This window comes from Salminus brasiliensis, chromosome 13 (assembly GCF_030463535.1).
Source record: "Salminus brasiliensis chromosome 13, fSalBra1.hap2, whole genome shotgun sequence".
NCBI lineage: Eukaryota > Metazoa > Chordata > Actinopteri > Characiformes > Bryconidae > Salminus > Salminus brasiliensis.
The window spans coordinates 17,828,540-17,844,470 of NC_132890.1; positions in this window are offsets into that span (position 1 = coordinate 17,828,540).

A 15,931-nucleotide genomic window follows, 5' to 3' on the forward strand; every position below is an offset into this window, starting at 1 on the left:
AGAGTGGGGGGATGGATTGTCACCTTTAGCCAGGCTAGACTTTTTAATGTATTAGCACGTCTGAGCGAGGTTTGGGCGACGGCCTGTATTTCACTGCATCAGCTTCAGGACAGAAGGAAAGCAGGTGAGAGAGGACGGAACTGCAGAAAGAGGTTAATGAATGATAAAGAGAAGGGCTGTGTACTGACAAGAATTTGGCCATACAATACGTATACATGGGTTACGATTCAATACACTTCAGAACTGTAAGCAAAGTGATATACATTTAGATTTTTTTTTTTAATTTAATTTCAGGACAACTAACATACAAAAAACAAACAAAAGTAAAAGAAAAGTAAAAAGTGTCTGGAGCAGTCAGGGTTTAAACACATTACAAAATCAACATCTGTCTGCCACCAATCTTTGCATGCAAATTTATTAGAAATCCATACTGTGCCATGCTGCTTTGGCATCAGCAACTGTAGTTTGAGAGAGCACAATTGAGTGGTGATGCGGTGGTTGGCTTTGCATGTATCAGAGAAAACATGTGTCAAGTCCTTACCCTCCTAGTGTCAGGAGCATTACCAGTGCTGGGGGGGAGAATCGATTTAGAATTACAAAATCATAATATTACAATATTTCGATATATAGATATTTTCTTACACACCTAATCAAGAGGCAAATTCAGACTGGGATCAAACTCTCAAAACAATGTGTCTGTGACTTTCAGGGTCAAACAATCAAAGCCTCACAAATTCACACACATTGAAGTATCTCCTTTTTTCTATATTCTATTATTACCATCACTATGATCGCGATGCATTCGTCATTCATTAGTTTTGCTAATCTTATCAAAACATTTGATACATTTGAAAACACAACAACAAAGCAATTGTCATATCCCATTATGAGCACATAATATATTCGGAGGCTATCTAGTGAAAAATCCCGGGGTCCCGCTCTTCACCTTTACTGCTCATTTTGCCCAAATAACACCTTATGCCATGTACACATTACATGACTTTTAAAGTTAGATTGCTGTACTGTTCACACTACTCAACCAGTTGTCTTGTAATTCTTGGGATTTTTTGTGGTTCGTCGTTGTGGTTTGCACACTACATTGCTGATCGGTTACAGGGGTATGCAAATTACTAGGCTTTTACAAGTTTCTGTAAATAGGAACTGAAAAGGCAGTGATAAATCAGAAACCAATCAAACATTTTGCTCTGAATTCATTTAAATGATTTGTAAACAAGGGGAAAAAAATACAATTTAATTTAATACATAAAAGTGAAGAAAAAACTTCATATTTTTATCAAATTACATGAAATACAGGACATTGGTACATATGGCAATCATATATATATATAAATAATCATGTCATATGGTGTCAAAAAACAAATAGGCAAGTCTATTTGAAAGTAGAAGTAGATGTGGGATGATGTGTTGGGCACAATGTAAAATGCCTACATGTGTTGGCTTAACATTTTATCCTAACAAAGTACTAGGAACACATAAAACAATAAAAACATTGTGAGTTTGACCCTAGCAATGCCACAGCTGGTCACAACTGAACAGCCCCCAAAAAAGAAATGTATACACTCTAAAAAATTAAGGTATAAAACTGTTAGTGTAAGTAACCTACAAGTTTATTTCTGCAGAGATTTCAAGGAAGTGAATGATGGAAAGAAAACACAGTGAAAGCTGGTTGGTTAGCATTAGCTTTTTGCCTAGAGCGGATCCCTGTCTGCTTTCGCTTCATTGTGCGGAGGAAAAAAACGAGGGCAGATTTGTCTAGCAACACGAATTCCAATAATTAGCATAGTCTAGTGGAGATCTGCTCACCAGTGTATCAAAAATACCATATTCTTACCATACCATAGTCCCTATTACGTTTTATTATTTTCTTTGGCTTTGGCCTTTCTGGCAACTTTATTTTTAAGAGAGTGTGGTGACATTGTGGGATGGAAAGGGCCCTAGCTGGTTGGTTCAAAATTCAAATAAAAATCTTGTTTACAGAAACAGAGAAGTATTAAGAACTGTGAGCAGGGATAACTTTAGACCAAAGAAATGAGTTTAAATTGCCACTTAAAACAGCTGTGTAATGAGTAACAAGGTGTCTTCAAGCCCTCACTGCACTCAGCTGAACACCATTTACCCTTTCACTGTAAGACTAGACTAAAAGTACACAATGTATTTTTATTTTATTTTATATTTTATTGCCATTGCTTGTATGTATCTAAAATATATCATAGCTCTAGACCTAATAGACACCAAACATGTCTTGGCTTCTTGGCACAAGAATAAGCAAACATTTGTGATATATTTGTCATTTTACTATTACTTTAATGAGAGAACATTGTATCATGCCTTGAAGAGCAGTTAGTAGTCCTGTAATAGTTCGATTAATAGTCTTAATTCACATTTGCTATGACAATGCCCAACTACACATATGCTGAAGCATATTTCATAATAATGTAGGCTACAGCCATTAAGATGTGCTATTTGGCCATGTTACATTAAGAATAAATTGTCTAGGCCTTATTACAACAATGCAATGCACTTTTCAACAGTCATCCCTAAGGATTTCATCCGTGAATATGCTTTGGCCTAGATACAGGAAATTTGCTTTTGGACATTGGAATCATTAAAAGCCAGATACTTTATTTGCATCGTCTGTAATCAATAAAAAAATCCCAAAGGACTCCACAGCTTCTTCTAATCTGGAGCTTTATACTAATTAGCACCATGCTGTTCACTCAGCTAATGTGTTAGTGGGTTTTATTCAATAAAATTCAAAATCATTTAGAAACAGACAATTTGTAATGATTAGAGTAATGTATATGCCACACACATATGTGCCATTAATATAACAGAGAACGTAGGGTTCACATCAGGTTATTCATTTTCTTCATTTTTTGCATGTAATTGCTTAGACAATTTATTCTACTGATGTTCGATAAATGGATAAAATATTCAATATCCAATATAGCCCAACTAGTACATCCACCAAAATCATGATCATGATAAAAAAAACTTCCTAATCTTTATATAAATGCTAATAAATATAACAGAGGAGGACTATCATGAAGTGTCTACAAAGTGCCTTTAACAGTGACAAAAGCTGCTACAATGGCAGATTAGGGCTGGGCAATATGTTAAAAAATATTATATCACAATATTTTAGACATGTTCACAATACACAACATCGCGATACACAATTTGTAATTCTTAAATAATACTATCAGTGCTCAATATCCTCGACATGCTTAGAAAAGAGCTTTGTGTATCACAATAACAGAATTTAGCACAATTTGATAAAATATTGTCATATTGCCCAACCCTCAAGCAGATGTTCTCACAGAGCCCTGCATTTCTCTCACTGTAATCCATTTTCCCCCTATATAGCACACCTGATTCAGTGCATTAAGTAATTAACCATCTTCTCATGTGCTGGGTTAAATATGTTAGAGAGGAGAAACGCCAAAATGTGCAGATCATGGAATCCCCAGGACTGAGATTTAGGACTGAGTTTTAATTTATCTAAATGACTTAAATATAAGCATTCTAAGAATAAAGTTTTTAACTTATGACTTGTGTCTATTTTGTGAAATGGTGAGACTTCGGAGATTCAGATGAAGACTCATAGAGCTTGTTTACACCTTGCATTAACATGTGTTTCATGTTCATGTTGCATCTGGATATACTTAAGATTCTATTTGCACTTTTCTCTAAAAACTGGGGTGCAGGAAGGTGAGATCTAATTTTACTTTCCTGGGCACATCAACACATACTGTACACCATTCTGTTTTACTGCTTGTAACCTGCAAATAGAATTTCTCACCTGTTACTATAATTTAAAACAGGCAACGGATTATCTGCATCAGTGAGCGAGTATCATCTCACCTGCTAGTACAGCACTCAGCTTACAGACACAGGACACTTATTTCACTTAAACTTGTGTAGAATGCGGTTAAAGGGGTTTGAATGTGATCTGATCACATTTAATGATTAAACTTTAGTTAACAATTTATTTTTCTCTTAGTGACCGTAGCCCAAAAAGGGGGGAAAACTGCACCTAATACTTCAGTATTTATGATAGATGTGTTAAGAAGTTGGACTGCAGTTAAATCCCTTTTTTTTACAGATATAACAGTACATTTACTCAAGTATTTGTTGTTAGACATTTCTATCCTCCTATGCTTACCTAAATGAAACTATAAATCAAGTAATGGTGAAGACCACCAAGCAAAGAACAACTTTAGTATGAGTGAAAGGCAAATAGTTAAACACAATTATATGCACTTGAGGTTCCTGCAGAACTGTGGTGGTACTTCTCGATGCATACATAATGTCAATTTGTCTCTTTTTTTTGGGAGGGGGGGAGGGGTGTCTTTTGGCCTATAATAAAATTATAAACTGAAAGATGTGAGAAACGGCAAAACAGTAGATTCCTTGCAAATACATTTGAGGAATATTTCAGGTGTTAGCATCCAAAAATGCTTTTAAAAGTACAGATTATTGATCCTTCCAAAATATTACCTATATTTCTCTCCACCTACTACTTTCCTTAATGCAATTACGTACAAAAATCTTGGTCAAATGCTAATATGTACAGTAGCTATGTATATGGTATATAGGTACTGTATGTAGCCAGATCTAACATAAATTACACCTGCCACAGATTCCATGGTGCGAGAGAAAATGTACCATGATCTTCATTGTCTGAAAGGCTCCTCAGGATACCCCAACCCTCATCAGTCACTAGTCCAGGTCAGAAGACTCAGAGAAAAAGCCATTTCTCTCAGTAGATGCCTGACTCTCTTAAACTTCCCTGTGTCACAAAGTCATATTTAATTCAAGTTTAAACCCCTTTTCCTTTATGATGAATCGCTGAGAGGCACACAGGGCTGATATCTTTTTTTTTCCCTCACCTTTGTTCTCCCTGAGACAAAGACCTTCAAACAGCTAAGGTCATTGGAAAAAGGTTACTCCCATAATGCAACAGTTTGTATGAGCCCCAGCAGCTTAAGTTTTGCTTTAAAGGTTCTTTGCAGCTTCCAGGACAAGTGCGGAGCAGCGATCATTTGCGGTTGATGACAGGAGGGTGTCTCCAGAGCCTTAACCTAATTAGCTCAATTTACCTCCTCCTCTGTGCCACTGCTAGCATCTGTGGCACCTAGTGAGAATGCTCACCTGAGAAGCAGACGCTTCTGGGCAGACACCATCTCAGAATACAAATGCGTGACCAGTGGATGCAATGTGTGTGTTTGAGTATCTTTGATGTGATGATTTAAAATTAGATGGGAGAAGATTTATGCGATTTATCAAAATCAGAATTATTTAGAAATTATTTATAACTCATAAATAACTAATAATTGTAGTTAAGATCTAATTTCATTTTGTAGTTTTGGCTAGAAATCAAAAAGATCAGAAATGTGTCTAATAACTAACTGTACAATTGGTAGTATAACTAGAATTCAGTCAATTGTTAGCCACTGAAACAGTCACTGTAAAACTGTAACCCTTCAAGGTAAAATATACACTAGCCAAGAACAGTATTATGAACACTAGCCTCCATTTGCTCTCCAACAAAAGCCTAATTTCTTGCTGCATGGATTTCACAGGAAGTTGGAAATATCTCTCTGCTGATGTTTCAGGTGCACTTTTTCCTGTTCTAACACATCCCAAAAATCTCTCTTTATATGTGGGGTATATATAAGATTCTATTGGATTCGGATCCTATGACTGGCAAGACCACTGACAAACATTGAACTCATTGTTATGTTCGTATAAACAGTTTTAAATGATTTTTTTAAATGATTTTTATCATGCATGCTGGAAGTATCCATTAGAAGATGAGTAAATTGTGACCATGATGGGATGCGCATGCAATATTCAAATAATCTGGGGAGTTTAAGTGATGATTGGTGGTATTAAAGAGCCCAAGGTTTGCCAGGACAACAATCCCCACTTCATTACACCACCTTCACCAGTGTGGACTGTTTCATGGATTCATGCTATTGGCGCCAAATTCAGTATGCTTTGAGATTCATCAGACCAGGCTACATTTTACCAGTCTGTGGCCACAGTACAAGCAAGATTACATTAAAACTGCTCTAATCACTTTAGTCACAATTCTTTTCTGACCTGTGTTCACCTCTTCTAGTTGTGAGCTCTTTGAGCTGAAATGTCTAAACTTGCTCATACACATGAATGCGTGGCACGGCACTTGTATGTGTTTAGCACATTTCAGGAAAAGATGTAATTTAAAGTGATTTACATTAAGAGAAAGAAATGACAAAGTTGTGAGGAAAAAGATTGAGGTAGAACGAAGAGAAAAGCAGTATCTTCATCAGCTGCATGTCTTTTTAGTCTAGGATGGTTCAATAATATGCATATGCAACAGCATTAGCTTAGTGCTAGCATGCTATTGGAATTCCCCTAGGTGTGCTAACATTACTAAAAGCCTATTGCTTTTAATAATGATTTACAGAGAAATAATTTTTAAATGTCATCAAAAATCTTGTAACATGCACTTTTTAAATTTTGCACACCGTTTGAAAATACCAGTAGTACTCTGCATGTCATGATGAACAGCCCAACAAGCCAGGCACTTTTTGGCATCAACATAGTTACCAGGCCGTGAATATAAAGTTTAGTCAACAGTGATGATACTGCATTTTATTAAAATATATTGTATTTACAACATTTAGCAAGATATTAGATGTAAACACTTCATTAGCATTATTTTGAAATTGTGATTGGGAGCTACAATAATGCCATCCTCTTCATGTTCCCTATTCCATAGACTGGATTAAAGGCCAAAGTTACATAACACTGGTGCTGGCATTGAGCTCATGATGCAGGGCTCTCTCACACACTCTGTGGCCTTCCCACTGATCCGCTGCATATTTGTCATTGCTCCGAATGCTTTAGACACTTGATCTCCAACACACACCGTCACTGTCCTTCATGATGACATGTGTGCCTCTTCAACCCCATCTGTCGATGTGAGGGAATCTATTATTTTCCCCCTTGTCCCGAAGGGGGGTGGGTGGTTGTGGGTGTGTGTGTGTGGGGGGGGTGGGGGGGGTGTGTGTGGGGGGGGGGGTTGGGCGTGGGGTGGGGTGGTGAGGTCTCCCGCATCATTATTTTCCCTTCCAAATGTAACTGACTTTAGCGCACAACCCTAATTTGCTTGTCGTAATTATAGGTCATGCTCCCCCTTTGTAATTTATAAAACCTTTTGTTCTTATCAATAATGAATGGGGCTTGGGCAAATCGCGCCACTATAATATTTTGATATTATGAAAATGCTAATGCGTCAGGGACCCTGCGCCTTATCGGCCAGGTCCGATGCTCTATTAAGCAGCCGGCAGAAGAAGTTGGACGCAAATTGCTTATGTTAATGCCCCTGTTGTACCCCAGACAGGATGAGGAGTCGGCAATTAATTTCTTCCAGGCGGCGGATGGACAGGCAAATTTATTTCCCATCCTCAGACCATGCGACCACCACCCCCCTCCCTCCTCACTGCCCAACTCCCCTTCCATCCTCCTTTTTACCATGGAAAATGACTGAGGAAAAGGTAGAGAAAAATGAGGGAGGATAGAGAGAGAGAGAGAGAGAGAGAGAGACACACAGGATGAGCGAATTCATGACCTAATTGGTCCCCCCTCAAAAAAAAATAAAAAAATAAAAATGGAGGCCTGAGCGAGGCAGCAGCAGCAGCAGAGGAGAGGTGCGGTGGCGTCTTCATCCATTCCGCTGACAGTGTTTTCGCAACTTAAACCTGTTTTATTAATTATGTTTGACATTTCCCTAATTAGTTTCATTTAAATCACATCAGCTCCTAGCGCCTGGCCATGCCGTACATCAATTCAGCACGCAGCCTCAGAGCTCTGCGAATTAGAGAGAAGGAGAGTGTGCTGCGGCCTTGTATAATTACACCGAGTAGGTAAGCGCTGAGGGGTAAAGCCATACATTAAGACAACTGGATGGCTGCATAAATGACCAGCGCCTTCGCTGAACTATTTCCATTCATTGTTGTTGTATTACTTATTCAGCCATTCATGCTTGATGCAGTAGCGGAGTAATTGCCAAGCTGCTCCTGGCACCCGACCTTGTTGAACGTTATGTGAAGGTACAAAACATCTAGAGTTATTCATTCTTCTGCTTTCAGGGTTTTCCATTGGAGTAAGCCAAATGTCTATGCTTTCATCATCATTCAATACACTTTCATTAATTACTCAATTTGCCATTCCTGAAAAGTGAAATCTTAGCAGAAAGGATTCTACATAATACTAAAAAAGGGTTCTCTGACTTGTGGCACTACCATTTTGAATAACTAAATACAACAGTTTTTTCATCATAGTAAAGAACAAATTAAGCAGGAGAAAAGCCCTTTAAAAATGTATGTATGTTTTAGTTTACTGTTACTTTTTAAATTCTTTGTTACCCTTATTTTTGAATTGTTATTGTATTGTTATTATCTTTGTTACTAATAAAAAGATGAAAATCAATACATTTTTGAAGTACGTATGTATGTATGTTTCTTCAGAAAATAAAAATCCTAAGTACTGTGATCTTTCCTGAAGGGTATGCCTTGTTTTCTTTTCATATTGCACAAATTAACATCACACTGCTTACTACAATTTACTATGTGCTGTTGTCCCATCTGGCTGACCTTTCTTCATAACTATCTCATAGTTTCTCACTTCAACTGAAGGAGATCAGGTTGGCTATGTTCTTCAGCTCAATCAACTTAACCTCACTGTGTTTGCAGATCATTCCTGTACAATCCAATATCAAGAATGTCAATAATCAATAGCAAAGCAGTTAAATGCTAAAATGCACACACACACACACACACACACACACACACACACACACACACACACACACACACAGTGCCCCCTTTAAATGATCTTTCCTAAGCTACCAAGCGCCATCAATACAAAGTGCCAATTACCATACACAGGGATAGGTCTCTCTGATTACAGCACAGAGCAGAAAGCCTGTCACCTGTCACAGGCAGAGGAATTCTTAATGTCAGCGTTTATTAATTTTCAGATAGTGCCCTTTCACCAGCGCAAACAGTGCATGCCACTAAACATGCATATGGTTGCAGTAGGAATACAAGTTTATTACTACACCCTTTCACTTAACTTCACATGTGAAGCGGAAAGAAATATCATTTAAAAATACTTGCTTTGCTGAGTTTCTGTTAGTCCATTTATCATGAAATACTATGTAAAAGACGGCTGGTGTTCCTCTGAATGTTAAAAAACAGTTTAAAAAAACATTGCAGAAAGACACACTATGTGGCTCAGTTATTCTTGTGCCTTAGATGGAATCTAGATTTAATTTGGTTTGTTTCATGAATGTATGTGCAGTATGTGCATTTATTTATGTATTTATTTACTTACTAACATGTTGGAAGGGCTAATAGGAAGAATCCAGAAAGTTCACAGTGGGTCAGAAACATGCCTGCACAAACATACACCCCATACAAAATGTTTCCCAATATTATTTCTAGGTTTCAGATGGTTCTTTAGGTTGTCATTTACTAAAGAACCATTTAAGAACTTTTTAGGGGTTAAATTCTAGTCTAGTAGAGTGGCCAGAGAACAGTCTGTTCAAATTTAGAAATGTGAATCTGGGGTTATCTTAGACAACAGTCAATATTCTACAAAGCAGGTGGGCAGTGAGAAAAGCTGACAGGAACTTAGTTGGCTTGCGTTATTTTATTGTATATCAACTGTAACAATTATGTCATATTTAAGAAATTAATATTAATATTATCAATTTTTTTACAAAATTAAATGTCCACTGGATTTGCCTTCAGTTCATGCCACAGATTTCAAAATACTCCACCTCTACAATAATGCTAACTCTGGTATGTAGTATGTTAGCACTATGCTAATGGTAGTGCACTTAAATATGTTTTTGTCATTCCAGAGAAAACACAAACAACCAATGCTTGTTAAAGGCATTCAAATTACAATTTAATTTTAACATGTACTTTACCCTACATTCTGCAGTTTAGCAGTGGCTACTTCAGTAAAAATCCTGGAACAGAGCTGCAGCCTGTTTATAGGCCCAGAGTGGCGGTTTTTCAGATTAAACTGGTTCTAACAATTGGAAATTGGAATGTGATTGGTTGATTGCTCTGTCACTTTGTGTTGGTTAAGCTGACTGTTATATATATATATATATATATATATATATATATATATATATATATATATATCTGCTCATGAAGCCCCAAATGGAAGTGGTCCGTTTAACGCTTCCCAAATTTGTTTCCAACCAAAACAACAACAACAACAATTTGGGGTGGACTGGGTTGCTTTTTTCTAGTACATTTTAGTACAAGTCAGAGTAAAGGGTTTATTACTGTATGCATATATATATATATGTGTGTGTGTGTGTGTGTGTGTGTGTGTATAAAAATGAAAAAGTATATTAAATAGCAGTTGAAAATTGAACTTTTGACCTCTTTATATGCTAAAAAAAAAATTCTTAGAAGGACGATGACATGTGGAATACAGAGTTCAGCTAGCCCTGCTTTCTGCAAAGCTTGTCTCTTTCTTTTTAACGTTTACTTTTTGATAGGTTCGGAATCGACCGGAAAGGCCTTGGAGACAGCGGACTAGCAAGTTGTCACCAGTTTGTTTGTGTAAGATACCAAGGGTACTTATTAAACCATCTTCCTTGACCAGTCTTGCTCTTTGAGGTAGGCTCCAGCATCAACAGATGGGAGCAAAGAAATGGGCACAGAGCTACAAATAACCCTCCTTGAGAAGGAAAAAAATGTGCACACACACACGCAGACACACACATATTTCTCTTGTGAGAGCAGTCGACTTTTGCGGAAAGAGGCCGGTAAACACTTGACTAATTGACACTGCTGTTGCCAGTCATGTGTACAGGCCCTACAGTACTGTACACTCTTTTCTTCTAGAGGGAAAAGCGTAGCACTATTTTTACCCCCGTCTCCACTTCAAAGGCTTCTCCTCTCAGGGACCCCGGGCGCGGTGTGAGAGACAACATAACTGTGCCCTTAATGTTCATCTTGTTAAAGCCCCTTAGTGAGGCCCTTGGTGGAGCTCCAAAGGCCCATATCCTTTCCTTTTTCTTCACTTTCTCTCTCTCCCTATCTCTCTCTCTCTCTGCTGCCCACTCCTGTGTTCCAACAGTGAGTCCCGGGGCCATGCACCCAGAATCGTTAAAGCGGGGCTCTTTCTGACACTGAGGAGTGTATGTTTATTTATGTCTGTGTGTCATTACCTAACACACCACATGCATTCCCCTAAGGACTGAGAGACGGTGTCTTACTTTGTTCATTGGCGAGGTGAGACCAGTGCCCCATCTAATCCTGCTCTCCCTTATTAAGCTCCGCCTAGGGAGAGAACCAGTAGCCAGACAGATTATGGTGCATTACCTGCTCGCCTTTGATTAGAGGCATGCATGGTGTGGCTGAAAGGATAATGTGGCTCGATCTGGGGTCAATACAGCACATTGATGAATTGCTGATGCGACCCAACGACTTCCAAGTCCAGCTAATCACTGCTCAAAGGCCACTCCATTAATGCCAGTCGATGGAGAAGCAGGGCGAGTCAGGAAGGAAACCACTTGTTAGAGACTTTCTCACAGAAAAGGTCCTCTAGGTTTTCTGACCTAGCGTGTTTTGTCTTTAAAGAACCACTAAACTAACGAATAAACTAAAAATTAAGGGGAAAAGTGGTTGTTTGGAGGGATGATTCAAAAGGGGAAATACTAGAACCTTTCAACTATTGCTAGTTTTCCTAGAACCCTACATCCAAGCCAATAACCATTTCAGGACTTTTATTTTTAAGAGAGTACAATAAGGGATGTGCTCAAGAGACACATTAACATAACATTAAATCTCACATCATTGAATTCTGATGGGACATTAATGACATCCTCTTGTTTACCATATCTTTTGATACTTACAATGCATGTGAATCCTTGAATATCAGTCAGCGTAACCTGCTGGAGTCAGCATGTTACAAAGGAACTCATCCATGCTATACATATTTGAACAAATTCTGGATTTTACACAATTGCGAGTTTAATTAGAATCAAGGCATTTCTTAGCATTTCTTTTACATAATGGAAATGTACGAGGGGTTCCTCATAAAAATTTATATCTCAATTCTCCCTTCTAATTTATAGCCTGCCCTGCAGGCACGGATTATTCAAACATTAATAAAGAACCTATACATCAAAAAAATCTTCAGGTTACACTTTCAGTCGTAGTCATGCATATTACATACAACACACACCCTTGACGGCTGCCCATCTTATAACAATTATACATCAAATAACAAACGGACTGATAGATTGACAGATCAGGCTGAGGCTTTTTGTATTCTATCCACTTAAATTTTAATGACCTTTTTGACACCCTTACTTAACGCCTTATATGTTTAGATAATGCTCTTTATGCTAATGCTATAATTCTATAAATTTTAGATTTGTCTCCATCCGTCTTTTTCTCTGTTTGAGGGGCCCAAACTGTCTCTGTGGCGAGATGTGATTAAACATTAAATTTAATTATTCATTCAATTCTGGAGGTACTTTTGATTGAATGTCCCAAAGTAAAGACATTATATGCTGGTAGTTCTTCTTCTTCTTCTTCTTCTTCTTCTTCTTCTTTAATAATACAAGAAAAGTAATCAGAGAGGGTTTTGCACTGGTTTGCAAACATCAGTGAATGAAACAAATTATGCTTCGTTTATCCAAGTATACCTTCATACATAGATTCAGGAAGTGAAAGCAACATTGCAAAGACTAAAACCAATGTCATTTACTTGCTATTTCTCCCACACCCTAAGACCAAACTACACAAGCAGATTGTTTACTTCGACTACAGGGGTCTAAACAAACACCAAAGCAGCATTGTTTGTTTTCGCCAGTCTCATTCCCTAATGTCTGGTGATCAGGGACGCTAAGTCATAAGACATCAGCTTGACTCTATTAATTACCACCTGATCCTTCCTTCCTGGATAATTAGGTACCCATTAGTTCTAATCAAGTAGTTACTTAATTATTGCAGTAATTAGTCTAATGGTCTAGCAAATTGAAGCTTTATCACTTTTGGATACTTAATGTTCTTGGCAGAGTGCATCACAAGTGTCAAGGCTCAGGCATCAGCAATCAAGCGGTGGAGAAAGAAAGTTATTACCGTAGCATAAATGCTCGCTGAGATTTATATGGCGAAATGTGCTCTCTTTGGAGTGGGGCGAGCTCTGAGGATGAGTGCACGAAGGAAGAGAGGAGGATGATGCATGTTTCTGCTAATATCTGTGCTAGCCACGTCTGGAAGAGAAGAGCGGGAGGTGGGGGGGGTGGGGGGTGATTTGTGGTTGACCACAGTTGTCGCACTTTGTTTCTTCTTGTCGACCACTTGTGTAACTCTGTATGGCTTACAAATGATTTATTTAGCTCACATGGCTTCGTGAACCAATAGAAAGCCAGTCCAATTAGAAGGTCAGGCTGTGGTCTATGTGATTAGTGTCAGTGGTGAAAAGAAACCTGTATAGTGTTACGCTTTTTGTATATATATATATATATATATATATATATATATATATATATATATATATATATAAACGTGTCCTTCACAGATATGTACATATTAAATTACTACCACAACTGAATACGAAAAATGGCTAATAAGAGCACTTTTAAAGACACTAAGCTAATATGTCTGTCTGACCTCTTACAGTACACCATCCAATTCAGCCATTAGCATTTCAATAGGAGTGTTCCTGTGCCCATGCTTAATTACTCTTGGCCATTATATATGACATGATTGGAGGATAGTGATCCTCTTTGGGGGTATTCAGCAAGTGGAAGGACAACCACAGTCAATTCACCAAAGAACAAGTGTGCTCTAGTGAGGTGGGAAACATGCATTGTGTGAAATGCACACACAATTTGTTTAAACAGAATCATGAATTTTGTGTGGCATGCAAAATGTCTCTGCACTGTCAGTTTTATTACAAAAAACAAATAATGGATAGCACCACCAGTAGATTCTCCCTTATTAAAATTCAAAATTACAAAATTCCTGCTAGATTGGAAATATCTCTACATTATGAGCAAAAAAATAAATAAAATATGGGCAGTGATAACAGCACCCTCTGCTAGTGAATGGTGCTTCCTGATAGTTGATAATAGTGCAAAGCAATGCATCTCAATTGCATGTGGCAATGCCTGGACCCTATCCTTCAAAGCATTTGGCTCATGTGGACTACACCAGTCCTATTCCAAACATTCTAACAAGACAGTGAAGCATGAGCCGGGTGATGTCTTAAGACACTTTCACACGTGCGGTGACACACGGATTGCAGCGCATTCCTCGATTAGCTGGGGAAACAAATTCCATGAAGATTAAAAAATAAATAAGGCCAGCATTGAGTTTAGTTGGTGGAATGCTACTTTCTCCAAGCTGTCACGACGACACAGCCACAAAAGGAATTACCTTTCATCTTATCTTGCAACGTGGCTAGACAAGGGCTGTGCTCTACCAGCATGCACCTGAAAGAGGAGGAGGGAAAAAATGTGCCGCATTCATGGTGTGCTTGCCGTCGATTGGGCTTGGGTCCAGGCCAGGAGCTGTAGCAACAGTGTTGGGTGGAGCTCATCGCCTGCAGTTCACAGGCAAGAGTCCTGCGGACCTCTGAGCTTGGATGAAATGGGACGTCTCCAAAAGTGCCGCAAATTGAGCCTGGCCTGTCTGTCATCACCTTCCAATTAGCTGCAGTTTATTGAGTCTGCTTGGAGACGGTGCATGTTGGCAGGTGAGGAGAGGTGTCTGAAAGGTGCCAGTGCCAATCCCACTCTCAAGCCCCACCTCCAATGAATGAATAGAACTCCTGGCAACCAGGTGACCTGCTTGCTCCGAAGTACGCTCCACCCAGTGCAGTCCAGCATCACCACCCCAACCCCCCACCAACCCCGCCACCCAGCCTTCTGTCCGCCCTTCCACCCTTTGCCCGAGCTTGTCAAGATATTGTGCGGGAGAAAAGAGAAAGGCAGAGGCAACCTTGAAACGCTTCAAAACATTGCTGTTTCAAGACGCCACAGAGTTTTCATAGCTCAATGGAAGAGAACAAGGGGAATAATCTTGTAATCTCGATCATTTGTGACAGCAGCTATTTCTGGGAAGGAACAGAGCTCAGAGGGGTCCGACATGTTTCCCCTTGTTCATTTGTCAACACTGCAGATGCAGATTATTTATGTGTCATTTTGTGTCACTCCATAGCAGCGGTTAGAGCCTTGGCCAAGGGAGCCTCTTCCCCCATCTGTTTCCACTGTAACTCTATAATCCTGATGGCAATTCATTTAGCAGATAATGATCTATGACTGTGGTGACCTTTAAAACTTTGAAGCAGCTGTTAATAACGCATTATTATAGGTTACTAATGAACTATTAAGCATGTGTGACGATCGACAAGAGTAGCCAATCAGAGTTTGAATGTAGATAATTAATTGAAGGAGTCAGACGAGGAAGAACTTGATCAAGGGTCTGAGGGCGACAAATAGTTTTCTCAAAGTAATTGCGAGGCTATTGCAACGGTCGGGTGCAATCCCACCTCTGAACTTGGACTTGCTTTCTTTACTTGACCTAGATGCCACGTTCTAAAGAATCCTCCTCCAGATGCCTTCAGAAAAAAATGGTTGGAAAAAAGAGAAAAAAAGAAAGAAAAAAAAAAACGTAGCTACCCTCCTTGCCATATGACAGCAGCGTGTGAAAACTGACACGCAGGGTTTTCAAATTGGGGCCCGGGGAGCTGAAGCATAAAATAACTTCAATCTCGCGGGCTCTCCAAGGAATAGAGCCGAGGTGTGACCAACAACAACACAACAACGGCGAGGCAGGAAGGGGTGAAGGTAGGAGTTATTAGAGGATAAAAC